Genomic DNA, 17,383 nt, shown 5'->3' with positions numbered 1-17,383 from the left:
GGATGGTTGGACTCGCTTTTATTTTAGTTTTGAAAATGTATTGGATTATTAGAACGACTTGTTCTCAAACTGAGACCTTGTCGATCTTATCCAATTTATTTATTAAATGTCTCACCAATCCATGTTAATCCCAAGCGGGACCCTCCATGGATTAGTGGTTTTCGTAGTAAAAGGAAGGGTTCATGGAGTCGCCACCAATGTTTTACTCAAAACATTGGAAAAAGGGATAAGGCAATTGATTTTATAAATCAACTTCGGCCATTACAACCAGAGTTGGGTAAGGGAGTCGGTTACGCGTGGGGAAGGTGTTAGCACCCCACAACGCCCCTTTCGGGTTCCCTATGACAGATTATTTCTAAAAATAATAGTACAAAATTACTAAATTGCCCCTATTTATTCTAAACGATTATGAACAAGATATCTACATGGCGAATAAATTAGATATGCTATGCAACAATCAGAAAGCAGTAAAAGGAAGGATTTTGAAGAAGAAACCTTTGAAGCGTGCTTTTATATATTTCGTAAAACTGGGAAGCTTTTTGGCGTTCCCTCGCTCTACAAGCCCGCTCGCTCCCTCCTATAAAATTTTGACTACGGAAATCCGGAGGATTTCCCTTCGACTAGGTTCGATCCTCAAGCAAAATGGCTCGGGGCTCAAGAACTTCGTCGGATCAACTCTCCGAGTGATTTCTAGGGCAGAACACTGCTCAAAAACCCCAGAATACTCAAGGAGAGGGTTCAAATTATGTTCAAAAGTGTAAAAGTGTCCTATGACGTCCAATTGACGTCATATTTATAGGGAACAGGCCCAATACGGGCTATGGAATTAATACGGCCGTATTGAAATTTTTGAACTTCAATACGGTCGTATTGAGTTCAATACGGCCGTATTGAAATTCAGAAATTTCAATGCGCCCGTATTGAGTTCACTGCGGCTGTATTGAAGCTTCAATACGGCCGTATTGATTTCAGTACGGCCGTATTAAAGTTTCAGAAACTTCAATACGCCGTATTGAGTTCATTGCGGCCGTGTTGAAGCTTCAATACGGCCGTATTAAGTTTAATACGGCCGTATTGGGCTTCATTCCCTCCACTTCCTTATTTTAAGCTACTCTAAGACCTCTAAACCTACAGATAGCCATCCTATGGTCTTCTAGGAGTCCTTCTGGCTGACTTTCCTTCGATCTTTGAGGGTCTTCGAGTTTTATTTCCGACCCGGACAATTTTAGGGGTCTACAGCTGCCCCCCCTTTACTTAGTCAAACGGTCTTTTGGTGTACCGGCTGACAAGTAAAGGAGTTGACCCAATTGTCCGGGTGATGTGCCAACCTTCTGACTTGTAGCGTCTTCCGGTGGAAAATTGTCGAGTAGCCTCTCCAGGTTTTGCTTTGCTTGCTGCCCAAGCTGGAAGCTGTGAGTACCGCCTCTCCAGGCTTAGCTTCACTCTTTGTTCGAGCCGGAAGCTAAGTACCCTTGTGACAATGGTAGCAGTGTGAGTTTCGCCTCTCCAGGCTTAGTCTCGCTCTTTGTTCGAGCCGGAAACTAAGCACCTTTGTGACGACGGTGAGCAGTGTGAGTTTCGCCTCTCCAGGCTTTGCTTTGCTTGCTGCCCAAGCTGGAAGCTGTGAGTACCGCCTCTCCAGGCTTAGCTTCGCTCTTTGCTCGAGCCGGAAGCTAAGTACCTTTGTGACGACGGTGAGCAGTGAGTACCTCCTTTCCAGAGATAGCTTCGCTCATTGCTCGAGCCGGAAGCTTCATACCTCCGTGTTTGTGACGACGGGGTAGCGTGAATATCTCCTTTCCATGGATTTGTGATGATTTTGTCTCCACAGTCCACGATGCTGCTTCGACGGTTGTTTTTTTGATTTTTGTGCCACTGAGGGCTGGATAACGCAGGGATCCGTCTAGGGGATGTGCAGTTACTCATAGGTTCGTGTGTCCCAACTTTCCATTGCGTAGTTGGTGCCCACTGGGGAATTTCTGATTCCTTTGGGGTGCAGACACAAAGATGCTCTTTCTGATGTGAGCGGTGCCTTATGATTGGCTGACGTCCTTTCGACGTTGGTGGAGTATCCCGGTTATCCTTATTCGGGTGTCTCTTTTGGTTTTCTGATTTTGCTGCCTCTGTGTAGGCTGTTATCCACTGGGGGATTTTGTCGTTGATTTTGATTAGCCTCTTCTGTTAGGCATATCACCTTGATGTTCAATGATTGGCTGAGAGCCAGATTCCACTTGGGGAATGATTATTGATCTTTTTATGATTTTTCCTTTTGAAGGAGTGCCTCTTATGTAGGCGACTGGGGAATGGGGTTCAGTGTTCGGCTGAGTGCCGGATTCCGCTTGGGGAATATTTATTGATATTTTTGATTTTTCTCCTCTTGCAGGGATGCCTCTTGAGTAGGCGATTGGGGATTTGGGGATCTTATGTATCCCAGAGTATTTTTTAGGAAGCCTCTGCAGGCTTAGCCTCACTCAACGCCTGAGTTGAAGAGCTATCTTCACTGAGGAAGTTTTATAGTCCTTTGACTTGGATATTCTTCTTGGGCGATCGTGTTTCCATTAGGGACTTTGACGATCTTGCTTGATAGCTCTTGCTGGGGATTTTGAGTCCAAGAGCGTGAGTTGAGGTTTCTCTGGGGAGTATTATTTCTGCGAGCCTCTCCAGGCTCAATTATTTTGGAGAAGGAGTGCCTCTTGTGTAGGCGACTGGGGATTTGAAGTTCTCATGTATCCCAGAGTATTATTTAGAAAGCCTCTTCAGGCTTAGCTTCACTCGTCGTTCGAGTTGGAAAGCTATCTTCCACTGAGGAAGTTCAAGTCTTTTGACTCAGATTTTCTTGATGGATGATCACGCTTCCTTTGGGGAATTTTGCTGATCTTGTTTTGATAGCTTTCACTGGGGAATTTGGCCCGAGAATGAAAGCTAAAATATCTCTGGGGAGTATTATTTCGACAAGCCTCTCCAGGCTCAATTATTGTTTGATGAAGAAGAGTATTATTTCAGTGAGCCTCTCCAGGCTCAATTATTCTGAGAGAGTATTCTTTCGGCAAGCCTCTCCAGGCTCAGTTATTCTGAGAGAGTATTATTTCGGCGAGCCTCTCCAGGCTCAGTTATTCTGAGAGTATTATTTCTGCGAGCCTCTCCAGGCTCAATTATTCTGAGAGTATTATTTCGGCAAGCCTCTCCAGGCTCAGTTATTCTGAGAGAGTATTATTTCGGCGAGCCTCTCCAGGCTCAATTATTCTGAGAGTATTATTTCTGCGAGCCTCTCCAGGCTCAATTATTCTGAGAGTATTATTTCGGCAAGCCTCTCCAGGCTCAGTTATTCTGAGAGAGTATTATTTCGGCGAGCCTCTCCAGGCTCAGTTATTCTGAGAGTATTATTTCTGCGAGCCTCTCCAGGCTCAATTATTCTGAAGGAGTATTATTTCGGCGAGCCTCTCCAGGCTCAATTATTCTGTAGGAGTATTATTTCGGCGAGCCTCTCCAGGCTCAGTTATTCTGTACAATTTTGTGGATTTTCTATGTTTGCCTTTTATCGATTTTTGGGCTTTTTCCATATTTTGCCTTTTTATTGATTTTGGCTTTTTCTGTATTTTTGCCTTTTCTGTTGTTTTTCGGCTTTTTCTGTACAGAAATGTCTCAGTTATTATGAGAGAGTATTATTTCGGCGAGCCTCTCCAGGCTCAATTATTTTGAGAGAGTATTATTTCGGCGAGCCTCTCCAGGCTCAGTTATTTTGAGAGAGTATTATTTCGGCAAGCCTCTCCAGGCTCAGTTATTCTGAGAGTATTCTTTCGGCAAGCCTCTCCAGGCTCAGTTATTCTGAGAGTATTCTTTCGGCAAGCCTCTCTAGGCTCAGTTATTCTGAGAGTATTCTTTTGGCAAGCCTCTCCAGGCTCAGTTATTCTGTATGACGCTGTTGATTTTTTTGAATCTTTGCATTTTGTTTGCTGCTGTCATACACAAGCAATTTTTTCTATTTTTTCTATTTTATGTGATTGCCTCATGAAGAGGTCTTTGAAAATTTCTTTATGGCCAATACGGCCGTATCCGTTTCAGTACGCCCGTATTGAGTTGAAATTTTGTTCATAACCCCCATTTTAGTACGGGTGTACTGAACATGGTACGGGCGCATTGTTTTTTCTGAAGTTTATATTTTTTGTTTTTTTGTTTGTTTTTTCCAATAAACAGAGAATAAGTGATCTTCCAGTACACCTATCATCTGTATGCATGTATGCAGTATGATGCACCTAATTCTATTTGATTCATTTTTCAAAAGAATTAACCGATGCGTTTTTGGATTTTGCCATTCCTCCAGACGGGCTGTGCGCTGCCGATTTCTGTAACCGAGGAATGATGCGTGTTATATTGGGATTTGGTGTCATCAACCAAATGATCCTTCCCTTCCTTTAAAAGATGTGTCAACCCTCCTATTGACCACTATATCTCCATGTTTCCACTAGATTATTCAAAAATCGTTGGGACAAGAGAGAAAAGAAGGAAAGGATATATTTTCAAAAGTTTGTATTTTAGAGGGGATTATTTTATTTTTGAAAAATGGATTTTGTAAGAATGGCTGGCCATGGTAGGCTTATTGTGTTTAGGTTTGTTCGATTAAACACTTATGAGATTAAGCACATCTTTGTTATTAATGATTGTGCTTTGACAACTTGGATAGCTTTTCTTGAGCCCCTTGTTGAATTCAATTGATGGTACCATCATGGATTTATTTTGTTTTTCTTTTTTGACGGCCCTAACTTTTGCCTAAAACACCCATTTGTGGAGTTTTAGCGGGTCTTTTGCTCTTATTTTGTAACCCTAAATTTTGCCTAGGTCACCCTTTTGTGGGATTCCTAGCTCCCGGATTCCTTGGGAGTCCTTGCCTAATCCTTGTCCTGGCAAGTATCCGTTCTTAGTGAGCATATGGGCTACCTTCTTCATTTCTCGGGGAAACGTTTCAACATTGGCAACCTCCAATGCTTGGAAGGCGGTTTCCAAAGCTTCCTCTGCTGCATCCACATAAGGTATGGTGGATGGCTTGCTGATGAGTATGTCATCTTCAGCTTGCACGGTCACCAGCTTGTCACCCATCTTGACTTTCTGGTGGAGCGTAGAAGGAACAGCTTTCGCATCATGAATCCAAGGTCGGCCGAGGAGACAGCTGTATGCGGGAGTGATGTCCATCACTTGAAATTCGACGTTGAAGATAGTGGGTCCAATTTAGATTGGAAGATTGATCTCTCCCACCACTTCTCTTTTAGATCCATCGAAGGCTCGAACGATCATGTTGCTCGGGCGCATTTGGATTCCCTTGATTGCCACTTGCTCGAGCGCTCTTTTTGGGCATTACGTTCAAGGAAGATCCATTATCTACCAAGACTTTAGCGATGTGATACTCCTTGCACTTTATAGAGATGTGCAAGGGCTTGTTGTGGTTTGATCCCTCGGCGGGGATTTCTTCATCGATGAAGGTGAGGTGATCATTAGCCTTGATGTGACTAACAATCCCCTCAAACTCGTCTTGGGAGATAGTGTGCGACACGTATGCCTCGTTCAAGACTTTCAACAGAGCTTGTCGATGCGGTTCGGAGCTTAGGATCAACGACAACAGCGTAATCTTTGCTGGCGTCCTGTGAAGTTGATCCACGATGGAGTACTCACTTTGTCGAATGTACTTCAACAGCTCATCAGTCTCCTCCTCGGATTCTTTTTCCTCGGTTTTCTTTTCTTCTTTTTCTTTATTCTTGGGGGTTTTGTTATGAAGATCATCGGGAGTGTAGATCCTGCCACTCCTAGTCATGCCCCCAAGTCCAGCGATGTTGGAAATATCGCTGTCGGCAGAAGAATGGATGTCGTATATCCATGGCACAGCCTTATTTGATTCGTAGGGAAAAGGCCTTGGAGCAGTGATCCTTAACGGTGTCGGACCTTCCCCTTTATTCGTCTTGATTACCAACAACGGAGTTGACGTGTGTTCGCTTGATGCGGTTGTTGGCTTGCATTTAATAATGAACGGCGTGCGATCCATCTTTGAATATACGCATCGATTATTTCTTTCTTTTTATTAATGTTTATTAATGATTTATTAGGAGGGATGTATGAAATGAAAACCTAGATCCCTCCATGATCTTTGATAAGAATGCATGATATGAGATGATGGCGATGAATATGCATGCATTGTGTTTTTTTTCAACTAAGCATTATCATGTTTTCGGGATGTCCCTAAGATGATGCATGATATTGCTTAGTTTGGATAAATAACCCTTTTCTTCTTTTTTTCGGGTATTTTGTTTTGTATATATTTTTATTTTTTTATTTTTTGGGTGAAAATGGAAACTACCTATATGAATGTGATGAAGGTAGATGTTAACACCATGTAACGGAAGATTCTTATTCCTATTTATTCTTATTTTAAAAAGGAATGTTGTATGTTTAAAGAATGCAATGTATGCTCAAACAATGTCACATAAACAATGCACAAACAATTCACTCATCCACGAACAGTCACGAGCGAATCACGAGGTAGGGGTCTCCTGCAGAAAAGTGCATATTCAAGGAGGTTCTAACTGTTCTCACTTGGTCAAAGGCCCCCAAGGTGCCCCCATTATAGGGACCCAATTCCTCTCGTCGTAAGTCGATGGAAAGCTCCAACGCACTGTCGGACTCGAGTTCATGGTTATCACCTTGAGTGATGTTTTCCGACAACGGTCTACGGGCACCTATAGACCCATTCGACAACCGGCCGTACTAACATCCACTCCCTATGGTTAATCACTCATGCCCCCGGGTATAGAGGGAACTGTTGTGTGCAAAGGTTTGTGTGCAGTTTTTATTTCAAACAATTGCGAAAATTTAAACAAACAACAGTTATTAAAAGCCATATAGATAAAACATGTTATTATACAAGCAAGGGGTAATGAAGTAATTTTAACTATTATTTGTTAAAATAATCTGTCACTAAATGGGATTGACTCTCGAAGCTTCCCTAGTGGAGTCGCCATCTGTCGCCACCGGCCCAAACGGGCCTCGGCGGTCGCGAAGACGGTCGAGCTCGCTTTTATTTTAGTTTTGAAAATGTATTGGATTATTAGAACGACTTGTTCTCAAACTGAGACCTTGTCGATCTTATCCAATTTATTTATTAAAATGTCTCACCAATCCATGTTAATCCCAAGCGGGACCCTCCATGGATTAGCGGTTTTCGTAAAAGGAGGGTTCTTTGGAGTCGCCACCAATGTTTTACTCAAAACATTGGAAAAAGGGATAAGGCAATCGATTCAAAAATCGACTTCGGCCATTACAACCAGAGTCGGGTAAGGGAGTCGGTTACGCGTGAGGAAGGTGTTAGCACCCCACAGCGCCCCTTTCGGGTTCCCTATGACAGATTATTTCTAAAATAACAATATAAAATTACTAAATTACCCCTATTTATTATAAGCGATTATACTTTAGATATCTACATGATGACAATTTTTAATATGCACACAGAAAGCAGTAAAAGGAAGGATTTAAGAAGAAACCTTTGAAGCGTGCTTTTATATATTAAAGTAAAACTGGGAAGCTTTTTGGCGTTCCCTCGCTCTACAAGCCCGCTCGCTCCCTCCTATAAAATTTTAACTATGGAAATCCGGAGGATTTCCCTTCGACTAGGTTCGATCCTCAAGAAAAATGGCTCGGGGCTCAAGAACTTCGTCGGATCAACTCTCCGAGTGATTTCTAAGGCAGAGCACTGCTCAAAAACCCCAGAATACTCAAGGAGAGGGTTAAAACTATGTGTCAAAGTGTCAAATGACGTCCAATTGACGTCATATTTATAGGGAACAGGCCCAATACGGGCCCTGGAGCCAATACGGCCGTATTGAAATTTTTGAACTTCAATACGGCCGTATTGAGTTCAATACGGCCGTATTGAGTTCAATACGGCCGTATTGAAATTCAGAAATTTCAATACGGCCGTATTGAGTTCACTGCGGCTGTATTGAAGCTTCAATACGGCCGTATTGATTTCAGTACGGCCGTATTGAAGTTTCAGAAACTTCAATACGGCCGTATTGAGTTCACTGCGGCCGTATTGAAGCTTCAATACGGCCGTATTAAGTTCAGTACGGCCGTATTGGGCTTCATTCCCTCCACTTTCTTATTTTGAGCTATTCTAAGACCTCTAGACCTACAGAGAACCCTCCTAGGGCCTTCCAGGAGTCCTTCTGGCTGATCTTCCTTCAGTCTTCGAGAGTCTTCAAGCTTTATTTCCGACCCGGGCAATTTTAGGGGTCTACAGCTGCCCCCCCTTTACTTAGTCAAACGGTCTTTTGGTGTACCGATTGACAAGTAAAGGAGTTGACCCAAATGTCCGGGTAATGTGCCATCCTTCCGACTTGTAGTGTCTTCAGGTGGGAAAATTGTTGAGTAGCCTCTCCAGGTTGGTGCATACCTCCGCGCTTCTAGTCACTTTGGTAGCGTGAGTCTTGCCCTCTCCAGGGTGAGTTTGCCCTCTCCAGGGTGAGTATTAGTCGTCGCCTCTCCAGGCTCGTGCGTGAGTCTTGCCCTCTCCAGGGTGAGTTTGCCCTCTCCAGGGTGAGTTTGCCCTCTCCGGGGTGAGTTTGCCCTCTCCGGGGTGAGTATTAATCGTCGCCTCTCCAGACTTGTGCGTGAGTCTTGCCCTCTCCAGGGTGAGTTTGCCCTCTCCAGGGTGAGTTTGCCCTCTTCAGGGTGAGTTTGCCCTCTCCAGGGTGAGTTTGCCCTCTCCGGGGTGAGTATTAGTCGTCGCCTCTCCAGACTTGTGCGTGAGTCTTGCCCTCTCCAGGGTGAGTTTGCCCTCTCCAGGGTGAGTTTGCCCTCTCCAGGGTGAGTTTGCCCTCTCCGGGGTGAGTATTAGTCGTCGCCTCTCCAGACTTGTGCGTGAGTCTTGCCCTCTCTAGGGTGAGTTTGCCCTCTCCAGGGTGAGTTTGCCCTCTCCAGGGTGAGTTTGCCCTCTCCGGGGTGAGTATTAGTCGTCGCCTCTCCAGACTTGTGCGTGAGTCTTGCCCTCTCCAGGGTGAGTTTGCCCTCTCCAGGGTGAGTTTGCCCTCTCCAGGGTGAGTATTAGTCGTCGCCTCTCCAGACTTGTGCGTGAGTCTTGCCCTCTCCAGGGTGAGTTTGCCCTCTCCAGGGTGAGTTTGCCCTCTCCAGGGTGAGTTTGCCCTCTCCGGGGTGAGTATTAGTCGTCGCCTCTCCAGACTTGTGCGTGAGTCTTGCCCTCTCCAGGGTGAGTTTGCCCTCTCCAGGGTGAGTTTGCCCTCTCCAGGGTGAGTATTAGTCGTCGCCTCTCCAGACTTGTGCGTGAGTCTTGCCCTCTCCAGGGTGAGTTTGCCCTCTCCAGGGTGAGTTTGCCCTCTCCAGGGTGAGTTTGCCCTCTCCAGGGTGAGTATTAGTCATCGCCTCTCCAGACTTGTGCGTGAGTCTTGCCCTCTCCAGGGTGAGTTAGCCCTCTCCAGGGTCTGCCTCCGTGTTCTTGACGACATTGGCAATGTGAGTTTACCCTCTCCAGGGATTTGAGATGATTTTGTCTCCACAGTCCACGATGCTGCTTCGACGGTTTTTCTGATTTTGTGCCGCTGAGGGCTGGATAACGCAGGGATCCGTCTAGGGGATGTGCAGTCATTCATAGGTTCCTGTGCCCCAACTTGCATTGCATTGTTGGTACCCATTGAGGAATTTCTGTTTCCTTGGGGTGTAGACACAGATGCTCTTCTTGAATTGAGCGATGCCTTATGTTTGGCTGACGTCCTTTGACGTTGGTGGAGTATCCCGGTTTATCCTTATTCGGGTATCTCTTTTTGATTTTCTGATTTTTGCTGCCTCTGTATAGGCTATTATCCGCTGGGGATTCTGGATGTTGATTTTGTCTCCACAGTCCACGATGCTGCTTCGACGATTGTTTTTGATTTTTGTGCCACTGAGGGCTGGATAACGCAGGGATCCGTCTAGGGGATGTGCAGTTACTCATAGGTTCTTGTGTCCCAACTTTCCATTGAGTAGTTGGCGCCCATTGAGGAATTTCTGTTTCCTTGGGGTGTAGACACGAAGATGCTCTTTCTGAGATGAGCAGTGCCTTATGATTGGCTGACGTCCTTTGGACGTTGGTGGAGTATCCCGGTTATCCTTATTCGGGTAACTCTTTTTAATTTTTGGATTTTGTTGCCTCTGTGTAGGCTGTTATCCGCCAGGGGATTTTGTCATTGGTTGTGATTGGCCTCTTCTGTTAGGCAGATCATCTTGATGTTCAATGATAGGCTGAGAGCCGGATTCCGCTTGGGGAATGATTATTGATCTTTTCGATTTTTTCTCTTTTTGAAGGAAGTGCCTCTGAGTAGGCGAATTATCTTGATGTTTGATGATTGGCTGAAAAAGCCAAATTCCGCTTGGGGAATTGTTATTGATTTCTTTTTTTTGGGTTTTCCTTTTTGAAGGAGTGCCTCTTGAGTAGGCGACTGGGGATTTGAAGTTCAGTGTTCGGCTGAGTGCCGGATTCCGCTTGGGGAATATTTATTGATATTTTTGATTTTTTCTTTTTGTAGGAACGCCTCTTGAGTAGGCGACTGGGGATTTGGGGATCTTATGTATCCCAGAGTATTATTTAGGAAGCCTCTGCAGGCTTAGCCTCACTCAACGCTTGAGTTGGAGAGCTATCTTCACTGAGGAAGTTTAAGTCCTTTGACTTGGATATTCTGCTTGGGAGATCGTGCTTCCATTGGGAATTTTGTCGATCTTGTTTTGATAGCTCTCGCTGGGGAGTATTATTTCTGCGAGCCTCTCCAGGCTCATTTATTCTGTACAGTTGGGGAGTATTATTTCTGCAAGCCTCTCCAGGCTTTAGTTATTCTGAGGGAGTATTATTTCTGCAAGCCTCTCCAGGCTCAGTTATGATGAAGGAGTATTATTTCGGCAAGCCTCTCCAGGCTCAGTTATTCTGAAGGAGTATTATTTCGGCAAGCCTCTCCAGGCTTAGTTATTCTGTACGATGAGTTGCTTTTCTTGTTCAGCCCAAGAATGCAAGCTGAGATGTCTTTTGGAGAGTATTATTTTGGCAAGCCTCTCCAGGCTCAGTTATTTTGTATAATTTGTTGGATTTTCTGTATTTTGCCTTTTTGTTGATTTTGGCTTTTTCTGTGTTTTTTGCCTTTTTTGTTGAGTTCGGCTTTTTCTGTATTTTTGTTGATTTCTGTATTTTTGCCTTTTTTGTTGGTTTTGGCTTTTTCTGTATTTTTGTTGATTTCTGTATTTTTGCCTTTTTTGTTGGTTTTGGCTTTTTCTGTATAGAAATGTCTTAGTTATTCTGAGAGAGTATTATTTCGGCGAGCCTCTCTAGGCTCAATTATTTTAAGAGAGTATTATTTCGGCGAGCCTCTCCAGGCTCAGTTATTTTGAGAGAGTATTATTTCGGCGAGCCTCTCCAGGCTCAATTATTCTGCATGAGTATTATTTCGGCAAGCCTCTCCAGGCTCAGTTATTTTGAGAGAGTATTATTTCGGCGAGCCTCTCCAGGCTCAATTATTCTGAAGGAGTATTATTTCGACAAGCCTCTCCAGGCTCAATTATTCTGTGGGAGTATTGTTTCGGCAAGCCTCTCCAGGCTCAATTATTCTGTGGGAGTATTGTTTCGGCAAGCCTCTCCAGGCTCAGTTATTCTGAGAGTATTCTTTCGGCAAGCCTCTCCAGGCTCAGTTATTCTGTACAAACTGTTGAGTATTGTTTCGGCAAGCCTCTCCAGGCTCGGTTATTCTGCGGGAGTATTATTTCGGCAAGCCTCTCCAGGCTCAGTTATTCTGTGAGTATTCTTTCGGCAAGCCTCTCCAGGCTCAGTTATTCTGTATGACGCTGTTGATTTTCTGAATCTTTGCATTTTGTTTGCTGCTGTCATACACAAGCAATTTTTCTATTTTTCTATTTTATGCAATTGCCTCATGACGAGGTCTTTGAATGTGCAATTAATGTGCGCGATGCACAAAATGCAAGTTTAATTATTTTATTAATTTGTTGTTTTTTAGAAAAAATGAATGGCTCCCCCTATCCTCTTCTTCTTGGAGGAATTTTGTCATCGACGTGAGGGAGGATTTCTGTTATTGCCAATACGGCCGTTATTCATTTCAGTATGCCCGTATTGTATTGAAAATTTGTTCATAACCCTAATTTTGGTACGGGCGTACTGAACATGATACGGGCGTATTGTTTTTCTGAAGTTTATATTATATTTTTTTTGTTTTTTTTTTTTTTCAATAAACAGAGAATAAGTGATCTTCCATTACACCTATCATCTGTATGCATGTATGCAGGATGATGCACCTAATTCTATTTGATTCACTTTTCAAAAGAATTAACCGATGCGTTTCTGTGTTTGGATTTTTGCCATTCCTCTAGACGGGCTGTGTGCTGCCGATTTCTGTAACCGAAGAATGATGCATGTTATATTGAGATTTGGTGTCATCAACCAAATGATCCTTCCCTTCCTTTAGAAGATGTGTCAACCCTCCTATTGACCACTATATCTCCATGTTTCCACTAGATTATTAAAAAAATCGTTGGGACAAGAGAGAAAAGAAGGAAAGGATATATTTTTTCGAAAGTTTGTGTTTTAGAGGGGATTTATTTTTATTTTGAAAAATGGTTTTTGTAAGAATGGCTGGCCAAGGTAGGCTTATTGTGTTTAGGCTTGTTTGATTAAACACTTATGAAGTTAAGCACGTCTTGGTTATTGACGTTTGTGTTTTGACAACTTGGATAGCTTTTCTTGAGCCCCTTTGTTGAAGTGGTACCATCATGGATTTATTCTGTTTTTTTTTCTTTTTGATGGCCCTTACTTTTGCCTAAAACACCCATTTGTGGTGTCTTAGCGGGCTTTTATTTTTGTTCATTATTTTGTAACCCTAATTTTTGCCTAGGTCACCCTTTTGTGGGATTCCTAGCGGGTCTTTTGCTCTTATTTTGCGCAGTCCCCTTTTTGGGTTTCCTGCCGAGCTTTTTGTTTTTTAGGATTTTTGTCCTGAATGGATTTCTTTTTATCCATGACGGCACTTATTGAGGCCAAGAAAAGGTGCTCCAAGTTGTCGTGCACATTTCCACACAAAATGATGTGGGTTTATTGATTATTAAGACGATTTTAACCTCACTTATGTTTATTCAAACAGGGTTAAATGACGTGGTTTAGAATTTTATTGCGAGCAAGAAAAGAAGCAATAAGAAATAATGAAGAATGATTTTATTATAATCATAGTGGAAACATGTGCCCTATCGAGGCTCGGGGGTCGGGCTGTCCCCGAGGAGTGATCTCTAATAGTCACTGAATTTACACATCCCTATTAGAAGGAAAAGGACACTTGATGACGACAACCGGCCTTGACGATTGTGAACCAGCCCTCCTAAAGATCTGGCTTAAAGAACGTCGAGAAGGATCTTGATTCCTCTTCGTTCTTTGATCTTTAACGGGGTTGTATCCTAACCCTTGTTTCCCTGAATTATCCTTGATAATGGGTAGCTCCCGGATTCCTTGGGAGTCCTTGCCTAATCCTTGTCCTGGCAAGTATCCGTTCTTAGTGAGCATATGGGCTACCTTCTTCATTTCTCGGGGAAACGTTTCAACATTGGCAACCTCCAATGCTTGGAAGGCGGTTTCCAAAGCTTCCTCTGCTGCATCCACATAAGGTATGGTGGATGGCTTGCTGATGAGTATGTCATCTTCAGCTTGCACGGTCACCAGCTTGTCACCCATCTTGACTTTCTGGTGGAGCGTAGAAGGAACAGCTTTCGCATCATGAATCCAAGGTCGGCCGAGGAGACAGCTGTATGCGGGAGTGATGTCCATCACTTGAAATTCGACGTTGAAGATAGTGGGTCCAATTTAGATTGGAAGATTGATCTCTCCCACCACTTCTCTTTTAGATCCATCGAAGGCTCGAACGATCATGTTGCTCGGGCGCATTTGGATTCCCTTGATTGCCACTTGCTCGAGCGCTCTTTTTGGGCATTACGTTCAAGGAAGATCCATTATCTACCAAGACTTTAGCGATGTGATACTCCTTGCACTTTATAGAGATGTGCAAGGGCTTGTTGTGGTTTGATCCCTCGGCGGGGATTTCTTCATCGATGAAGGTGAGGTGATCATTAGCCTTGATGTGACTAACAATCCCCTCAAACTCGTCTTGGGAGATAGTGTGCGACACGTATGCCTCGTTCAAGACTTTCAACAGAGCTTGTCGATGCGGTTCGGAGCTTAGGATCAACGACAACAGCGTAATCTTTGCTGGCGTCCTGTGAAGTTGATCCACGATGGAGTACTCACTTTGTCGAATGTACTTCAACAGCTCATCAGTCTCCTCCTCGGATTCTTTTTCCTCGGTTTTCTTTTCTTCTTTTTCTTTATTCTTGGGGGTTTTGTTATGAAGATCATCGGGAGTGTAGATCCTGCCACTCCTAGTCATGCCCCCAAGTCCAGCGATGTTGGAAATATCGCTGTCGGCAGAAGAATGGATGTCGTATATCCATGGCACAGCCTTATTTGATTCGTAGGGAAAAGGCCTTGGAGCAGTGATCCTTAACGGTGTCGGACCTTCCCCTTTATTCGTCTTGATTACCAACAACGGAGTTGACGTGTGTTCGCTTGATGCGGTTGTTGGCTTGCATTTAATAATGAACGACGTGCGATCCATCTTTGAATATACGCATCGATTATTTCTTTCTTTTTATTAATGTTTATTAATGATTTATTAGGAGGGATGTATGAAATGAAAACCTAGATCCCTCCATGATCTTTGATAAGAATGCATGATATGAGATGATGGCGATGAATATGCATGCATTGTGTTTTTTTTCAACTAAGCATTATCATGTTTTCGGGATGTCCCTAAGATGATGCATGATATTGCTTAGTTTGGATAAATAACCCTTTTCTTCTTTTTTTCGGGTATTTTGTTTTGTATATATTTTTATTTTTTTATTTTTTGGGTGAAAATGGAAACTACCTATATGAATGTGATGAAGGTAGATGTTAACACCATGTAACGGAAGATTCTTATTCCTATTTATTCTTATTTTAAAAAGGAATGTTGTATGTTTAAAGAATGCAATGTATGCTCAAACAATGTCACATAAACAATGCACAAACAATTCACTCATCCACGAACAGTCACGAGCGAATCACGAGGTAGGGGTCTCCTGCAGAAAAGTGCATATTCAAGGAGGTTCTAACTGTTCTCACTTGGTCAAAGGCCCCCAAGGTGCCCCCATTATAGGGACCCAATTCCTCTCGTCGTAAGTCGATGGAAAGCTCCAACGCACTGTCGGACTCGAGTTCATGGTTATCACCTTGAGTGATGTTTTCCGACAACGGTCTACGGGCACCTATAGACCCATTCGACAACCGGCCGTACTAACATCCACTCCCTATGGTTAATCACTCATGCCCCCGGGTATAGAGGGAACTGTTGTGTGCAAAGGTTTGTGTGCAGTTTTTATTTCAAACAATTGCGAAAATTTAAACAAACAACAGTTATTAAAAGCCATATAGATAAAACATGTTATTATACAAGCAAGGGGTAATGAAGTAATTTTAACTATTATTTGTTAAAATAATCTGTCACTAAATGGGATTGACTCTCGAAGCTTCCCTAGTGGAGTCGCCATCTGTCGCCACCGGCCCAAACGGGCCTCGGCGGTCGCGAAGACGGTCGAGCTCGCTTTTATTTTAGTTTTGAAAATGTATTGGATTATTAGAACGACTTGTTCTCAAACTGAGACCTTGTCGATCTTATCCAATTTATTTATTAAAATGTCTCACCAATCCATGTTAATCCCAAGCGGGACCCTCCATGGATTAGCGGTTTTCGTAAAAGGAGGGTTCTTTGGAGTCGCCACCAATGTTTTACTCAAAACATTGGAAAAAGGGATAAGGCAATCGATTCAAAAATCGACTTCGGCCATTACAACCAGAGTCGGGTAAGGGAGTCGGTTACGCGTGAGGAAGGTGTTAGCACCCCACAGCGCCCCTTTCGGGTTCCCTATGACAGATTATTTCTAAAATAACAATATAAAATTACTAAATTACCCCTATTTATTATAAGCGATTATACTTTAGATATCTACATGATGACAATTTTTAATATGCACACAGAAAGCAGTAAAAGGAAGGATTTAAGAAGAAACCTTTGAAGCGTGCTTTTATATATTAAAGTAAAACTGGGAAGCTTTTTGGCGTTCCCTCGCTCTACAAGCCCGCTCGCTCCCTCCTATAAAATTTTAACTATGGAAATCCGGAGGATTTCCCTTCGACTAGGTTCGATCCTCAAGAAAAATGGCTCGGGGCTCAAGAACTTCGTCGGATCAACTCTCCGAGTGATTTCTAAGGCAGAGCACTGCTCAAAAACCCCAGAATACTCAAGGAGAGGGTTAAAACTATGTGTCAAAGTGTCAAATGACGTCCAATTGACGTCATATTTATAGGGAACAGGCCCAATACGGGCCCTGGAGCCAATACGGCCGTATTGAAATTTTTGAACTTCAATACGGCCGTATTGAGTTCAATACGGCCGTATTGAAATTCAGAAATTTCAATACGGCCGTATTGAGTTCACTGCGGCTGTATTGAAGCTTCAATACGGCCGTATTGATTTCAGTACGGCCGTATTGAAGTTTCAGAAACTTCAATACGGCCGTATTGAGTTCACTGCGGCCGTATTGAAGCTTCAATACGGCCGTATTAAGTTCAGTACGGCCGTATTGGGCTTCATTCCCTCCACTTTCTTATTTTGAGCTATTCTAAGACCTCTAGACCTACAGAGAACCCTCCTAGGGCCTTCCAGGAGTCCTTCTGGCTGATCTTCCTTCAGTCTTCGAGAGTCTTCAAGCTTTATTTCCGACCCGGGCAATTTTAGGGGTCTACAGCTAGCGGGTCTTTTTGCTCTCATTTTGCATAGTCCCCTTTTTGGGTTTCCTGCCGAGCTTATTATCTTTAGGATTTCTTTATCCATGATGGCACTTATTGAGGCCAAGAAAAGGTGCTCCAAGTTGTCGTGCACATTTCCACACAAAATGATGTGGGTTTATTGATTATTAAGACGATTTTAACCTCACTTATGTTCATTCAAACAGGGTTAAATAATGTGGTTTAGAATTTTATTGCAAGCAAGAAAAGAAGCAATAAGAAATAATGAAGAATGATTTTATTATAATCATAGTGGAAACATGTGCCCTATCGAGGCTCGGGGGTCGGGCTGTCCCCGAGGAGTAATCTCTAATAGTCATCAGGTCTATACATCCCTATCGGAAGGAGAAGAGCACTTGATGACGACGACCGGCCTTGACGCTTGTGAACCGGCCTTCCTAAAGATCTGGCTTAAAGAACGTCGAGAAG

This window comes from Cajanus cajan, chromosome 8 (genome assembly GCF_000230855.2).
Source record: "Cajanus cajan strain Asha chromosome 8, NIPB_CcT2T_4, whole genome shotgun sequence".
Lineage (NCBI taxonomy): Eukaryota > Viridiplantae > Streptophyta > Magnoliopsida > Fabales > Fabaceae > Cajanus > Cajanus cajan.
The sequence above is the reverse complement of the archived record's forward strand: the minus strand, read 5'-3'. Positions refer to the sequence as shown.